This window comes from Lutra lutra, chromosome 13 (genome assembly GCF_902655055.1).
Source record: "Lutra lutra chromosome 13, mLutLut1.2, whole genome shotgun sequence".
NCBI lineage: Eukaryota > Metazoa > Chordata > Mammalia > Carnivora > Mustelidae > Lutra > Lutra lutra.
In genome coordinates this window covers 55,701,641-55,716,629 of record NC_062290.1, presented here as the reverse complement: position 1 = coordinate 55,716,629, position 14,989 = coordinate 55,701,641, and the positions used below count along the sequence as shown (strand labels likewise).

At 36.9% G+C, this 14,989-nt stretch overlaps 1 non-coding gene across 1 annotated transcript; it reads left to right on the top strand.

Annotated features, from left to right (window-relative positions):
* Positions 1 to 14,349: 14,349 nt before the first annotated feature.
* On the top strand, positions 14,350 to 14,456 carry LOC125084159 (U6 spliceosomal RNA). The gene has a single exon (XR_007122516.1). It is a non-coding gene; the product is annotated as a U6 spliceosomal RNA (small nuclear RNA).
* The last annotated feature ends 533 nt before the right edge of the window (positions 14,457 to 14,989 follow it).

Sequence of the window (14,989 nt, the reverse complement as noted above, 5' to 3'; positions counted from 1 at the left end):
AAGGATGTCATATTAAATTTGTTCAGAAGAACTGCTAGTTGTTTCCTGGAGAGTGCACTGGAGAGAATTATGAGACAGGTGGTGAGTACAATAGGAATGGGGCCAAGATTAATAAAAATGTGTGCCATGGATGGATGTGGTGTAGTGCTGGCATGAATGCCAGTTTATGGCCACTGCTGGCATAAGGGGTATCTAACTTTGCTGTTCAACACTCAAACACTTCCTCTGGTAAATGGTATGTAGATTTCTTCTGTGGCCACCACTCATTCTCCAGTTTTAATTCATGAATTTTAGGTAGAGTTGACTCTACCTCCAAACTCTAGGAATAGCCGAAGACCATGGGCTTAATAAGACAAAAATTATTTCTTCTGGCACTAGGTATTGAATTCCCAGGTGAGCATTTTGACCTACTCAATGACATAATTAGATTTGGGCTGGGTCTTTTAAAAGAGAGGCTTATCGTCTGGCTAAAGTGAACTTGTTAGAATGTGAGCCTATCACTACAAAAAATGATCCATGGAATCCTAAAATAAAGCCAAGGGGTAAGAGGAGTAAAAAATAGAACACAACTAATTTCCGATTATATAAATTTAAATAAGCTAAACACAAAAGTAGATAGCCTTGTAAGTTTCAGTTGAGTACATAAATTCAATTTGACATAGGTCAGTTTGAGTTGGATTTTCCAACACTGGCAAAACAGAGTCTTAATATAATTGACATGTCTCATCTGTTTGATCACAACCAGCATCTGTACCAGTATTTGTGTTCATTACACCAGATAGCTGCTGTTTCAACAGTGGCCTGCATATGTATCAGACCATAGCAAAGTTTGAAAGGTGTATATATTCACAATTTCATGAGCACAGGAGAGGTGAACATTCATTTTGTGTTAGAGGATGAGGCTAGTTAGGGGGCAGATACACACATAAGACAGCATACTCATGCCTAAAGAAGAAACCACTACAAAAATTGGCTGGGCCAAGTGCATTGCCTTGGAAACTTCTAGTTTGGCTTCCTTCCAAAACCACACATGGCTCTTAAATTGTCTCCATTCACGTTGTGTATATTCTTGAATGCTAACAGCTAGTAATCTGTCTCCTTCTAGCAGGAAATAAGTTAATAGCCATCAGAGAGGCAGCCGGAATGGGTACTGAAGTGGAAGGGTGAAGGAATACAAATATGTCTTGTCTTTGTGGGAGTGTGGGAGCAGAAGTTCATGCCGATAGGATGTTTGATGATGTCCATAATAAGTTGCCTAGATCTGTCATGCTAGAGCTTGCTATGGCTCTGTTATGCTGTATTTTCACCTTTATGGACTATGATAAGCATGTCTTAGATTTCCTGTCCTTGTTTTATACCAAGTTACGTAGTTAGCGTATATTAGTATAATGGAGCGCAGAAGTACATGAATAAGGAAGTTTTTATGTGTATGCATAGGCATGTGTATGTGTGAACTTTATGCTGTGGATTTACAAGGGAAAAAATGAATACATATCCTTTTCCACCTATACTTTTCTTCATACTCTTCAGCCCTACAGGATGTGATAAATATCTGTGTGTCTGCATGTGTAAATGTGTAGGTTTCAAAAAAATATGAGGAACATTTGCTAAGTTGGGGGTGGGAGAGGTTAGCAGAGGACACAACCTGAAGAAAATTTTTGGACTTCTTGCATCTGAGGTCTGTCAAAAGGGGTAGATTAGCCTGTGCTCAAACACTGTACCCAGGAATAGATACATTAAATGAGGATGGCTGTATGCAAGTCTCTAAGTACATGTTCATATGTCCTAGTGCCTTTAGAGGGGAGGTGAAGCTAAGTGAACACTGAGACGATGTGCCTAGATAACTTAAGTAAAAGAAAAATAATCCAAGCCAATAATTAGCAGATTCTGATCCATATACTGGTATCTAAATGTATCAAGTACTCCCACCCCAGAAGTGCCCAGAGCTGTCACTGCATGTCTACAGGTTATTTCTGTCTGTGAACATTCTTTGGGAAAGATATTCTTGAAGAAAAGATGATGAAAGAGTAACTGTCAGGAAAAAGAAAACTTCCATCAGCACACACCTAAACAGTTCCACATAAAGAGGTATAAAAACCAGTTTCTGTGAAGACTGGGGAGTTGAGTTCCTGCTGTATGCATCTCTCTTCTCATTTTTTCTTTCCACAAGCAGACTAGCAACAAACAGAAATGTCTCCTATTGAAAATTTTGTCTTTGATCTGTATTTCTACATTTGCTATGTAACCTGGGGAGATTTTCTAAAATTTCAGATTTCTAGGTTCCATGTCTATTATTTTGATTCAGGAAATACAGTTGGGTATTTGAGAATCTGCATTTTTAACAAACCCCTTAGGTGGTGTTGGTAGACAGACAGGCTTATTGAATTAATACATGGAATTCTGGGAAAAACAAACACACGTGTGGTTTTCTAATTAGTAAGTCAATTGGAAGCAAAGAGAATGAAGCACATCTTATTTGAAGGAGTCAGAAAAGATAAAGGGAAACTTTCTTTTTTATAGTAGTTTTCAAAATTTTGTTGTTTTAGAAAAAGAATATGATTCATCACTTTGGATTATATTTCTATCTGTCGCCATGCTTACAAATGTATGTTTTTAATTTCAGCAGTTTTTTTCCCCAAATTGTATAAATTTCAGTTAAAAAATCACAATACAATAGGTAAAAGAATTATTGGGTTAATTTTTGATATGTCTCCATCAACTTTCCATTAGTTTTTAACTCATTCCATCTCTGATATTTTACATCCTAATTAGAAAGAACCATAATTTTAATGTGTGTGCTTCTGAGATTATCACTGAAACCGTTTTGTTTGCTTTGTTCTGTTTATTTGCTCAACTTAAGATCTATAAATCTATAGGTTCTGCTTTGGACCGTACTAAAACTACTGCTCAGAGGACTATCCAACTTCACTCAATTGTTTCTCTACTTCATAGTCAACTCACAGGTGGGTTCAAATGAATTGGGAGACTAATGAACACTCTCCTCATGATTTATCATTCTGGTAAGCCTATCACAAGAGACAAAGATTAAAAGCCCCTGTACTATGAGACTGATGAAAGATACCTTTGTCCATTTCTCTGTGATAAGTTACTTCCTTCTGGTTTCTATAAAATTAGGAAGTATCTTCTTTTCATGAACATCTCTATGTTTATTAAAAGAAAAAAATTAAATTATGTATTCATAAAATCTCAGATGCTTATATACCTCTGAGTCAAGCCACAGGTATAATACAAATTCAACCATTTTTGAAATTAAATTTTGTTATGTATGTTTCATTTTTTATTCCACATTGAGGCTTCTCATCAATTGATTAAAGCAGGATGAAAATGGGATTAAAATCATGTGTTCATGTGTTGCTTAGCATTTTATAGTTGAGAAACATTTTCTTTTTTCCTTTTTAAAAAGGATTTTATTTATTCATTTAAGAGAACACTTCCTTTTTTCTTTTCTTTTTTTTTTTTTTAAGATTTTATTTATTCATTTAAGAGAGAGAGAGAGAGAGAGAGAGATTGAGAACACAAGCAGTGGGAGAGGCAGAGGGAGAGACTGGGTGCCTGGCTGGAGCCTCTATCCCAGGACCTGAAGATCACGACCTGAGCTGAAGGCAGATGCTTAACCGTCTGTGCCTCCCAGGCGCCCCAGAAAAACACTTCCATAAAAACAGGTGTTTAAAAGTAACTCACACTGGGAGTGCCTGGGTGGCTCAGCCGCTTAAACCTGTACTCTTGATTTTGGTTCAGGTCACGATCTCAGTGTCATGAGATGGAGTCTGCATTGCCTAGAATCTGCTTAAGATTCTCTCCTCCCTCTAACCACCCACCCAAACCAAAAGGAAAAAAAAAAAAAAAAAAAGGCGCCGTAATCTGGTGGGTGGAGCAAGGCAGAGGGAGAGCGCCAAGATGGAGCCCCACAGGCAGCTGGCTTCTAGGCGTGTGCCAAACCAGATGCCTGCCCTTCAGGCGGGAGCTGTAACACCAGCAAAGCAGCCTCCTTCCCGTGGAGTGTGGACAGTTCTCCGTGGGTTGCCTCAAGTGAGCCCGGAGGGCGGTGAGCCTGGGTGCAAGCCCTTTAAGAGCGTTTCTCCGGGTACACACAGCCTTGTGCTTCTCTTGGGCACCGGCCCTGTCGTTCGTCAGAGCGAGGTGGTTTGAGTGCTCTTCTGTCAGTTGCATGTCTTAAAACTTGGGGTGCCCAGTTGTGGGGTTCAAACCCCTTGCTCCTCTGGGAGTAGCCGTGCTTTGGTGTTCCCTCCCCATTTGGGGTCGCTGTGCCCTGGTGAGATTTACCCGGACACGGTGTTGCCGAGTCTCCGCCTGCTTGGATGCGGGCCTTCTCTCCTTTGTCCTGTGTGTAAAGCGCGTTCAGGCAGTTTTCCTGGGGTCCTTGTTCCATCGTGGCTGTTGCAGATTTGGCCTGCCTGTGGGAGGAGCTGAGTTCGGGATCCTCGTTGTGATTGGAACCCCTCCCGAGTTCTTAAACTCCGCCAACCCCGAATTTATTCTTCATTTCTTGAGTTTTGTAATTTCAAGAATTTCTATATAAATGGAATCCTGTAGTATGTAACCTTGTGAGACTGACTTTTTCCATTAAGCGTAATTCCCTGGGATCTGTCAAGTCACTGTGTATATCTAGTAGAGTTTGCCCTTTCTATTACGGAGTAGCATTATGTGTTATGAATACGCCATAGTTTGTTTTAACACTGCCTATTGCTATAGACACGATTGTTTCCAGCTTTTGCCTGTTACAGTCAAAACTACTATAAATAGGGGCACCTGGGTGGCTGAGTCGTTCAGCAGCTGCCTTCCACCCTGGTCATGATCCCAGGACCATGGGGTTGAGCCACACATCAGGCTCCCTGTTCAGCGGGAGGCCTGCTTCTCCCTCTCTGCCTGCTTGTGTTCCCTCTCTCGCTGGCTCTCTGTCAAATAAATAAAGAAATCTTTTAAAAAAGACTACTATAAACATATATGTACGAGTTTTTGTGTGATAAGTTTTTATTTCTCTTATAAATGCTCAATAGTACAATCTCTGGGTCATAATGGTAAGCACACTTCTATGCACTTACCCACAGTGTCTGCACCGTTTAACATTCCCACCAGGAAGGTGAGAATACAGTTTCTCTACATCTTTGCCAGCATTTGATTTTATCATTATTTAATTTTAGCCATTATGACATATAGTGATATGTTACTTTCATTTTAATTCATATTTCCCTAAAGAAAAAAATACTTTTGGACATATCTTCTATTGGTTATTTCCCACTTGGATGTACTCTTCTGTGAAATACCTTTTGCCCATCTTCTGACTGGATTTTTTTTTTTTTTTTTTTTTTTTTTTTTTTTTGCTGTAGAGTTTGGAGACTTCTTTGTATATTCTAGATACAGGTTTTGTTTGTTTGTTTTTTTTTTTAGATATGTAGTTTAGAAATATTTTCTCCCAGTGTTTAGCTTGTATTTCATCCTTAATTGAGCATTTCATAGGCCAGAACTTTTTAATTTTGATGAGGTGCAATTTATATTTTTTCATTTTATAAGTGGTGCTTTTGGTGTACGTCTAGGAAACCTTTGCCTTGTCTGAGATCCCAAAGAATTTCTCCTATGGGTTTTTTCCTAAAATGTTTATTGTTTTATATTTTACATTAATATGCATGATTTATGGTCTCATTATTGCTGACTGGAGCTGTAAGTTCAGACTTCCCATGCCCTGTCCATTGACAGGGCAGATGCGATTGGGCTTGTTGCTAACTAACCCAAACTAAGTTCTGACTCCCTAGTTAGCCTTCTCAGGTTATCTTAGTAGAAAGTTGGGTTTGTTATGCCTAGATAAAACCTGGCAGTTGTGGACATCTCCATTAGCCTTACTGACATGGGTAGGTTGGAGCCACAGTTTTTTCTTTAGTGTTTGGCTAAAATAGAGCAGTTATTGTCTAAAACTTTTCTGTTCTAAACCATATTTTTCCTGGTCTTTGGCTAGAGAGAGGAAACCTTTATTGTGTTTTTTTTTTGATATGCCATTTATTGTTGCCAGGTTACTGTCTTCTTAAGCAATATATCCGAGATTTGTGAGGTAAAACAGAACACATGGGGAGCTCGCCACTGTTCTGCTCCTTGGGTTTCAAAGTCTGTAGCCACTCTGCCCTCTTACCATGTTTCGGAGTCTACTTATGTTGTCTTATACACAATATCAAGGGTTTTTAGTTGTATTTAGTGAGAGGAATAGACAAAAGTCAGTCTGTTCTTGGAAGCAGAAGTCTATTTTACATTTTAAAACTACTCAGTGGTATCACACGATTAGAATTTTTTTTTAAGATTTTATTTATTTATTAGAGAGAGAGATCACAAGTAGGCAGAGAGGCAGGCAGAGAGAGGGGAGGAAGCAGGCTCCCTCCTGAGCAGAGAGCCTGATGTGGGGCTTGATCCCAGGACCCTGAGACCATGACCTGAGCCGAAGGCAGAGGTTTAACCCATTGAGCCACTCAGGTGCCCCAGAAATGTTTTTAATTGATTTTCAAATCAAATATAACAAGATACTCAATAATTCTGTGTTCTTCACAAATCCTACTTTATGTATTGATGTATTTTTTAAAATAATTAAATCAACACTCAATCTCATAGCTACTTGTAATCTTCAGTAAATCTGTGATTCAATGAAATGTTTTCATAAAACATGTTTACTTGTTCTTTGGTTGTCCTTGTAAGAATGATAAACTACATGCAACTGTATACTGACTTACAGCAGTGATTCATATAACACTTTTTAAAATTTATTTTTAAAGGCATAGTTTAAGTTGTTCATAAGCTTCAACAGATATTAAACTATAATGATTTATTTCAGTATCATCATAAATCTACTTATTTAATATTATGATTATCCTTTATTTCTCACTTGATAATAAATGGGTGCATTTCTGGGCCATATGCAATGCCGTTGACAAGCTAATACTCTATTATTTTTCCTATATGAGGGTCTTCAACTTACTAAGCAAAACTTTGCATAATAATTGGTGGATTTTATTTTAATTTCAGCTTAGTTCCAAGTATATACTTTTTCAATCACTTTTAATTCCAACTTGCAGTCTTTGACAGTTTGATATACTTTGTAGAAATAACTACTGGTCTAGAAATCCAATTATATAAGACATGAAGTTTCTTTTACACATCTCTTAAAATAATATCTAGACCCATTACAAATATTCCAAACATATATAGTTTTTCTCTGTCTGATCAGGACCTCTTGCTTGACCTGTCTTCTAAGCAGCAGTTAATCTTTGTTGGTATTTCTGACTTGAATGCTTAATCAGCAAATCAAACCATGGATGCTTCTGGGGATATTTAGTAATCAGAAGTGTTCTTTAGAATTCAAGACAGTTACTCCTACTGTGGGAGAACACTAAAATAATGAAACAGATTAGGAAATCTGGCATAAACCTAGAGGGACTAAGGAAGAATTTTTAAGATATTACAGTTGCAGTTAATTTTTGTTAATTCTGTGGAAAAAGATGTTGGGGGAAAAGAATATATGGAGAAAATGAAAGAATTGGAGGTGTTGTGAATAGAAATGTTTAATACTATTAATGTCACTTAAATTTCGACACATTTGGTGGAACTATTTGGGTCATTACGATAACATGCTTCTTTGTTTCACCAACTTCTGTAGTGCATACTACACTACTATTGTTAGTCAAGATGATTCTGTTTTTAGGAGATGATTAATCTTTCTTCTTGTGACGTTTCTGGTATGAGAAACTTCTCAATAGTCTTTTAGGATGATGGAATTTTCAACAAATTAGTTTTGCTAGAGATTAAAATTTGTAAGAAAATGCTTTCCATAGGATTTAAAGTTAAGATTGTACAAAAAGTGCTGCAATATCTAAAATATACAAAATCTTAATGTTAAACATTAAACAAGCAACCTAATTTTTAAAAAAAGAACAAAGATGTGAACAGGCACCTCCAAAGTCAATATGTATATGACAAGATAGTAAGCATTTTTAATCATTAGGGGATAGAAGATTAAAACAGCAAATAGTAACACTATGTATGCTAGATAGCATTAGATTATTTTGTTTAGATTGGCTAAAAGAAAAATAGTAACATTGTCAAAATCCAGTGAGAATGTGGAGCAACACAAATTTTCATTCAATGCTGGGTGGGAATGCAAAATGGCACAGCCACATTGGACAGTATGGCAGTGTCTAACAAATCTAAATGTAGTATTAGAATACAATCCAGCAGTCATGTTCCTAAATAAGTACCTAATGAATTTGAAACTATTTCTGGACAAAAATATACACATGAATGTTTATAACGGCTTTTTTCATTATCACCCCAAAACTGGGAAGCAACCACATTATCTTTCAATAGATGAACGCATAAAAAAGTTGTGATAAATCAATAAAATAGAAAATTAGAAATAAAAATGAAGTACTAAGGGATGAACATTTTGAGATGGACCTTAAATGCGTAATGCTTAGTGAAATAAGTCTGAAGAGGTTTGATAATGAATGATTCTAAGGTATGACAGTCTACAAACAAGAAATTACAGAGACAGTAAAAATATCCGTGATTGCCAGTGGTTTAGAAAGGGAAGACAAGGGCTGAATAGATGAAGTGGGGATTTTTTGAGTGATGAAAATATTCTGTTTGATACTGTAATTTTAACTTTAAGACACCATTCATTTAAATCTTTCGAACTTTGCAACAGAAGGAGTAAACCTTATTGTATGCACATTTTATAAAATAATTTAGGAGCTCATGGGAATCAAAGAATGGAAGGCGTAATATGAAAACAGTTTGTCTTATAAATGTATGAAACAACCTGGGGGAAAAGATATTGATCTTAAAACTTTGGAAATAAATTGAGGCTAAAACTTAGAGAACGAACATAGGCTAAATAAATGGTAGTTAGTGAAATTATTTCCTATGAATAAGTGCCAGTTAATAATTCTTCTATACATGTACCCTATACATGTATACTTCTTGTGGAAGCTTCTATACACATTTACCAGAATTAAACTATAATAAATGATGTTAGATGAAAGATCAGTTTTCTAAGTGTTGAAGTGGGAGTTTGCAGATAAAGGAATGGAGCAAGCTACAATAATACATGTGGCAATTGCTTAGAGTCAGAGATCACACTAATTCATAATTACATGTGTATTCTGACAGTTATATTTGCAGATATACATAGATTAGTGCACATGCATATATTCGTCAGCTGAAAAGAACTTAAAAAAATAACACCTGATTAACTATGACCACACCTGGCCCTCAAATCTTGCTTTCTAATACCATTCTCCAGTAAAGTGAGTTGGACTTCCTGGAGAAATGTTTGATTCTAAGAAAGAGTCAGGGAATATATAAGATGAGACTGTAGCATTTTACAGTAAAGAAAGGAAGGATGTGCTCAAAACAAAAGAAAACAAAACAAAACAAAAAATGAAAACACCGTGGGGAGGTATGTCAGTGGAATACAGGAAACAGCGGAATGAAGTTCCCAGTGGTCAAAGCAGGAATAAGCTGACCAACTAAATAAATAAAGTAATACACTGATTTGTAATTAGAAGTAAAAAATGCATATCTTTGAGTCCATATGATGTGAAGAAATGAATGGATAAATAAATAAATGCAGAGACTAGACAAAATTCCCATCAGAAGAATTCAAAGTAATTTATGTAGACACTCTGCCCATGAGGAGGTGGAGTTTTGCTTCCCACTTCTTACATGTGGGCTGTGCATGGTGATTTCAAAAGAATACAGTATGGAAAAGGAATGGGGGAAGAGTAAGTAATTACAGTGATAGAAATCCGATAATCACTACCTTAGGTGAGCAAGGTTAATATCAACAGTGATAAATCACATTATTATTTATTCCTGATACGATGTTATGAGAAGGGTACTTTTCCTCTGTGGTTTTCTTCTTCGAATCACATAACCCCATTTTAATAATGAAGAAAACATCAGAAAAATCCCTGTAGAAAGACATGCTACCAAATATTTGACCAGTACCCTTCAAAATTGATGGTCTTCAGAAACAAAGCCTGAGAAACTGATATAGCCAAGAGGAGTCTAAATAGATGTGACAGCTAGATGGAATGTGTTATCTTGGTTGGGGTTCTGGAAGAGAAGAAAGACATAAGGCAAAAACTAGGGCAATCTGAATTACAATTCAGAATACAATAATACAATTTTATTATATATGTAATATATATTAATGTATATGATAATAATGTATCAATATTGGTTGAGTGACTGTAATAGTTACCATACTAATATAAGGTAATAATAGGACAAACTGGATGTGGGTTATATGGGAATCTCTTCACTATTTTCAGAATCTTCCTGTTAATCTTAAACTGTTCTAGAAAATGAAGTTTAATTTTTAATAAGGTGTAACAAGAACTTCAGATGATTGTCTGTATGAATTCTAATATCTTTCTCATGTAACATCTCTCTTATGCAATATCCTATTGGCCTTAACAGCATGAAGTTGATGAGCTTATTCCTGATACTAACACCCTGACCTTCATGGGGGGTATCCAACCTAATTCTTCTCTTTATACTTTTCAATGCTTATGTGTCCTTTTTGCCTGCTAAGATTTAAATTCAAATTTGGCTCCTCATGCTGCATTATTTACTGTGCATGAATCCTTTCTAAAGCTGCCCTCAGCCACTTACTCTGCCCTCATGCCTCCCACTTGCCCTAGGTGGAGGAATAGGACAGAAGGAAATAGAAACAAGCCCCCTGAATAGGTATAAGGTGGTGTAATTTGAATGTTAGTTAATTGTGCCCAAGAATTGTATAAAGCAAGAAGTATTGACTATCTCTCCATAATCAGGATCATAATAGACATTTGTTTTTATTTGTTTTCATTTCTTTTTCATATATATGTTGTTTCTGTTTCTTACCAGCTGAATGATTTATCAATTTTCTTAACTAAATAGTCATTTTCTTATACTCATGGGGAAATAAAAGGATCCTTAGGTCTGATTTAGCCAGGTATCAATGAAGAGAACTATCAAACATTTGGTCACTGATGACTGTACTAGTTATTCAATTTAATTGCGCCATTTTAGTGTATGCAGTTTTGTATCCTCCTACTACTTTACAGAATTAAAGGAATGATTCCACTAGTTGCTGGAGTACTGCAGGGTGACAGCGTGACTCAGTCCATTTGGGCTGCTGTAACAAAATTACCATATATTGGATGGCTTATAAGCTACAAACACTTACTTCTCACAGTTCTGGATGCTGAGAAATAAAAGCAAAGATCTTGGCACTAGCCGATTCAGTGTGGTGGCTGGTGAGAGTCCATTTCTTGGTTTATAGATGGTGCTGTGTCCTCATGTGGTGGGAGAGACAAACTAGCTCTCTGGGGTCTCCTTTACAAGAGGACAAATCCCAATCATGAGACCTCCGTCCTTATGACCCGATCACCTCCCAAAGGCTCCACCTCCTAAAATCACCACTTTCACAGGTAGAATTTTGACATATGAATTTGGGGGGAGTGTCTTTAAATATTCAGATGATGGGACAGCCTCATGTGGCAATTCTCTGGGAGTTGCCTTCAGCCAGAGAGAGCCACTTTTCCTGGGGTAATGCTTCCTTCTGAAACTTGTTACTGCTTGGTGTGAGAGTATATAAACCTGGCTCCATGTCCCCACATGGGGCAGCTCTGAAGGGCCGTTCTTGCTTTATAACCCCTCGTGGGAATGGAGGAGGCCTTGTGTGACCTCACTGTAGTCCAGTGTTTTCCTCAGCCTGATTTTATTTTCCTCCTGTTATCCTTCAAGAAGACAGCCCAGTAAGCTCACTGTACTCAAATCCACTTCAGAGTCTGCATACCAGGTAATTTTGTTGTAGACAGTGCTAGGTATGGGTCCAGAAAGAAGATGTGAAGGAATTTTGGAACCATTAACAGCCAGGGGCTGGCAAGGAGAATCCCTGGTAGTTAGTTTGGGTATGAATAGAGAGTGGCCCAAGGTACGAATGTTGTTGCTCAAACTTTAACTGGTGGTGAACTGAATATTCCACTTGGGAACAAATCTAGTATCTGTGAGATATTGAGGAGATAAAGTAATTGAAAAGAAAATACTTGTTGATGGGGGTCATTAATGTTCTGAAGAAAGATAATAAAAAGATGGCAGGTGAAAAATCATCAATTAAAAGCTCAGAGTAAAAGCCAGTGGATCTTCTGGGGTCATATAAATAGGTCATGGCATTCCTGTAGCTTTAGGTGAGGAAAAGTTGAGAGTCAGGTCCAGAAATTAACCATAAGCATAAAAAAGCTTCAACAAACTTTACATTCTAAGCCTAGACAGCTCTGTAATCATCAGGGAAGAACCTTGATTAGGGAAGAAAAGAACTCTCTACATGTGGTAAGGATATTTCGGTTTATTCATCAGAAAGTCTTTAAATCCATATCACTTTAAGTCTCTGAGAAAGCAGAAGTGGCCCACTCTTTTTTGGTAAGCCTAGTGCTCTTTGACAATGATAGAAGCTTAACAGTGATAGTGTTTGTTGCAACAAGGCATCATTAATCTTACAAGATCTGTTACATCTATTCTCCTGGCCAGTGGACCAATAACTTGATGTATCCTCCTTATAATCCCATCTCAAGACATTTATGAGAGTACATGGACTTCAAGATAATGTGAACCTGGCTAAGGACCATGTACTGGAGCCAGGCAGCATTGTTATTGTAGATGTTATTTATCAAGTGAAGAGTAACCAGGATTGTTGCAGTATAGTAGAGAATGGGAACTAGTCATGTTTTCTTGAGGTACCTCTGAGTTGATAACTTTTCTGAGCTGAGGTGGTCCATGTTGACTTAGTCCCATCTCCTATGACCACCTTTCCTTTGTGCAGAGGGGCTGGGATGTCAGAAATTGTACCCAGGAGTCATGAGACCACTGCTATGTCTGTATCATCTATGCTGTATTGACTAAAACTGATGCTTCTTGAAATCTTGTCATGAGCTTATTTTAAGTCTCAACTTTAGCTGATATTTGATCAAAGTGGGCATTGTAGTGTTTCAATCCAGAAATGATTGAGAGAATAATTTTTAAGCATTTTGTGTGATTACTTTGATAATTTGATTGAAGTTAGGAATTCTTTCCATCAAAAATTTCAAATGCACACAGGCACACAAAATATGTGCCATTTCAAGGTTATAAATGAACATCAAGTAAAAATTCTTGATTTAAGGTGAAGAGCTTTTAACATACCTAATTTCTCAAATTCATTTTTGATCTTCTGAAAGCTTATTTGTAGAGTATCAGAGGTATGCTGGACTAGACACTTTTGGGCTTGGGCTGATATTCTTTTGTTTGGAGGAAGTGTTTGAGCTGTACATTTTGTTCTTGAGATATTAAAAAGGTGATAATGTCATTATACTACTACCAGGAAAAATGATTTATTTAATTGGACAATAAGATAATATGATTAGTATAATTTTCCAGAAAGCTAAGAGTATTCCATTCCACTTAAGGTTTGTTTCCCACACCATACTTTTACATTTGAATGAGGGCTAATAAGAGAATAAAAATGAAATATGATGAGAATTTTTAGCAGTCTGTTAAAAAGAGAAGCATTTGTCATACTGAATTACCAGTTCTTGATTTTTATTATTTTAAGACCCCCAAAGCATTATAGTTCACTAACTTGTGCCTTAAAAATAAACTCATTGTAGTAAATTTCTCATTGTAAAGACATTTTATAAAAGAACTTGACCTCTATCATTATATGATATCTTTTCTTAATAATCTAACAAACATTGACTTCCTGGTGTGAAATGAACCAATTAAAGTCATTTTAAAAATGCATAGGTTTCTCTAGGTTGCTTTCAATTTTAAGTAAAAGCAGTATATAATACCCTGCAGCTTAGTTTTTCTATTTGAAAATGCAGCTAATCTCACCACTATATTGTTCTCTATCACATATCCCAACTGAATTGACATTTAAGCTTTTGTATGATCTTCCTCTCTAAGTTGGTTTACTGAAGGGATAAGTCATTCTGAAGAAGTCCATCTTCCAGTCAACTTGAAAAGCTCTGAATCAAACTTACAGATGGTTTTTATTCTTTTCTGTTACAAAAGTGGGGAAACATAAGCAGCAGTAAAGCAAGTATTCATCTTTAGCTTGATGGGCATAATGTAAAAAAAAGATTCCAGCTTCAGTATATCTCAGAGATAGACATGGAACTTGGAAATGAAAATATCCTAAAAAAACAACTGGAAAAAAATATATCTGAAAAGGGAGAGTCTGTTGATCCGCTTGACCCAGTAGTCAAACTTTGCTCCTGGAAGGGACCTATGGATTTTTACTGGAGGGTGCTTCCTTTGGCTGCACATATGTAGAAGTTGGAATGATGCACAGAAGTTTAGCATGGCCCTTGTGCAAAGATGATGTACAGATTCCTGGATTCTTCCATATTAACCAAAAAAATGTTTCTCTTTACTATGGCAATCAAACTATGAAGGCCACTTACCTTTAAGACTCTGCCACAATTCTGGGAAACTTGATGTTGTTAAATCTCAAAAGCCTAGGTGTCTAATTGTATCATCTTCCCCACCAACAATGTATTGGTAGAGAGACAGAATGATGACTATCAGCCACACCCAATTCTAGGCAGGTGGTTTTCTGGTTCTGCTTACTTCCTGGAGCTGAAAGGAAAAAAGGACTCAGTCACGTGGTCTAGCCAAGGAGGTAAGGTCAGCATAGTTGTTGGATTTGAATATTGAAAACTTTAGAATCAAAGTAACACACGATTGTCTGTCTATATCAGCTTCTACAGTGTTTGAAAAAAACAAGTGCAGTATTTTTCTGAAATTAGAAGGTCCTATGATTCATTTCTGAAGACATAGCAAAGAGCAGTTCAGCTGAACCGCCCTGCCTGGCAAAGTCCTTGAGGAGCCGGCAGCAGAGGCAAGCTTTGCCTTTATTTGCATGCTGCAGTTATTGTGTATACTG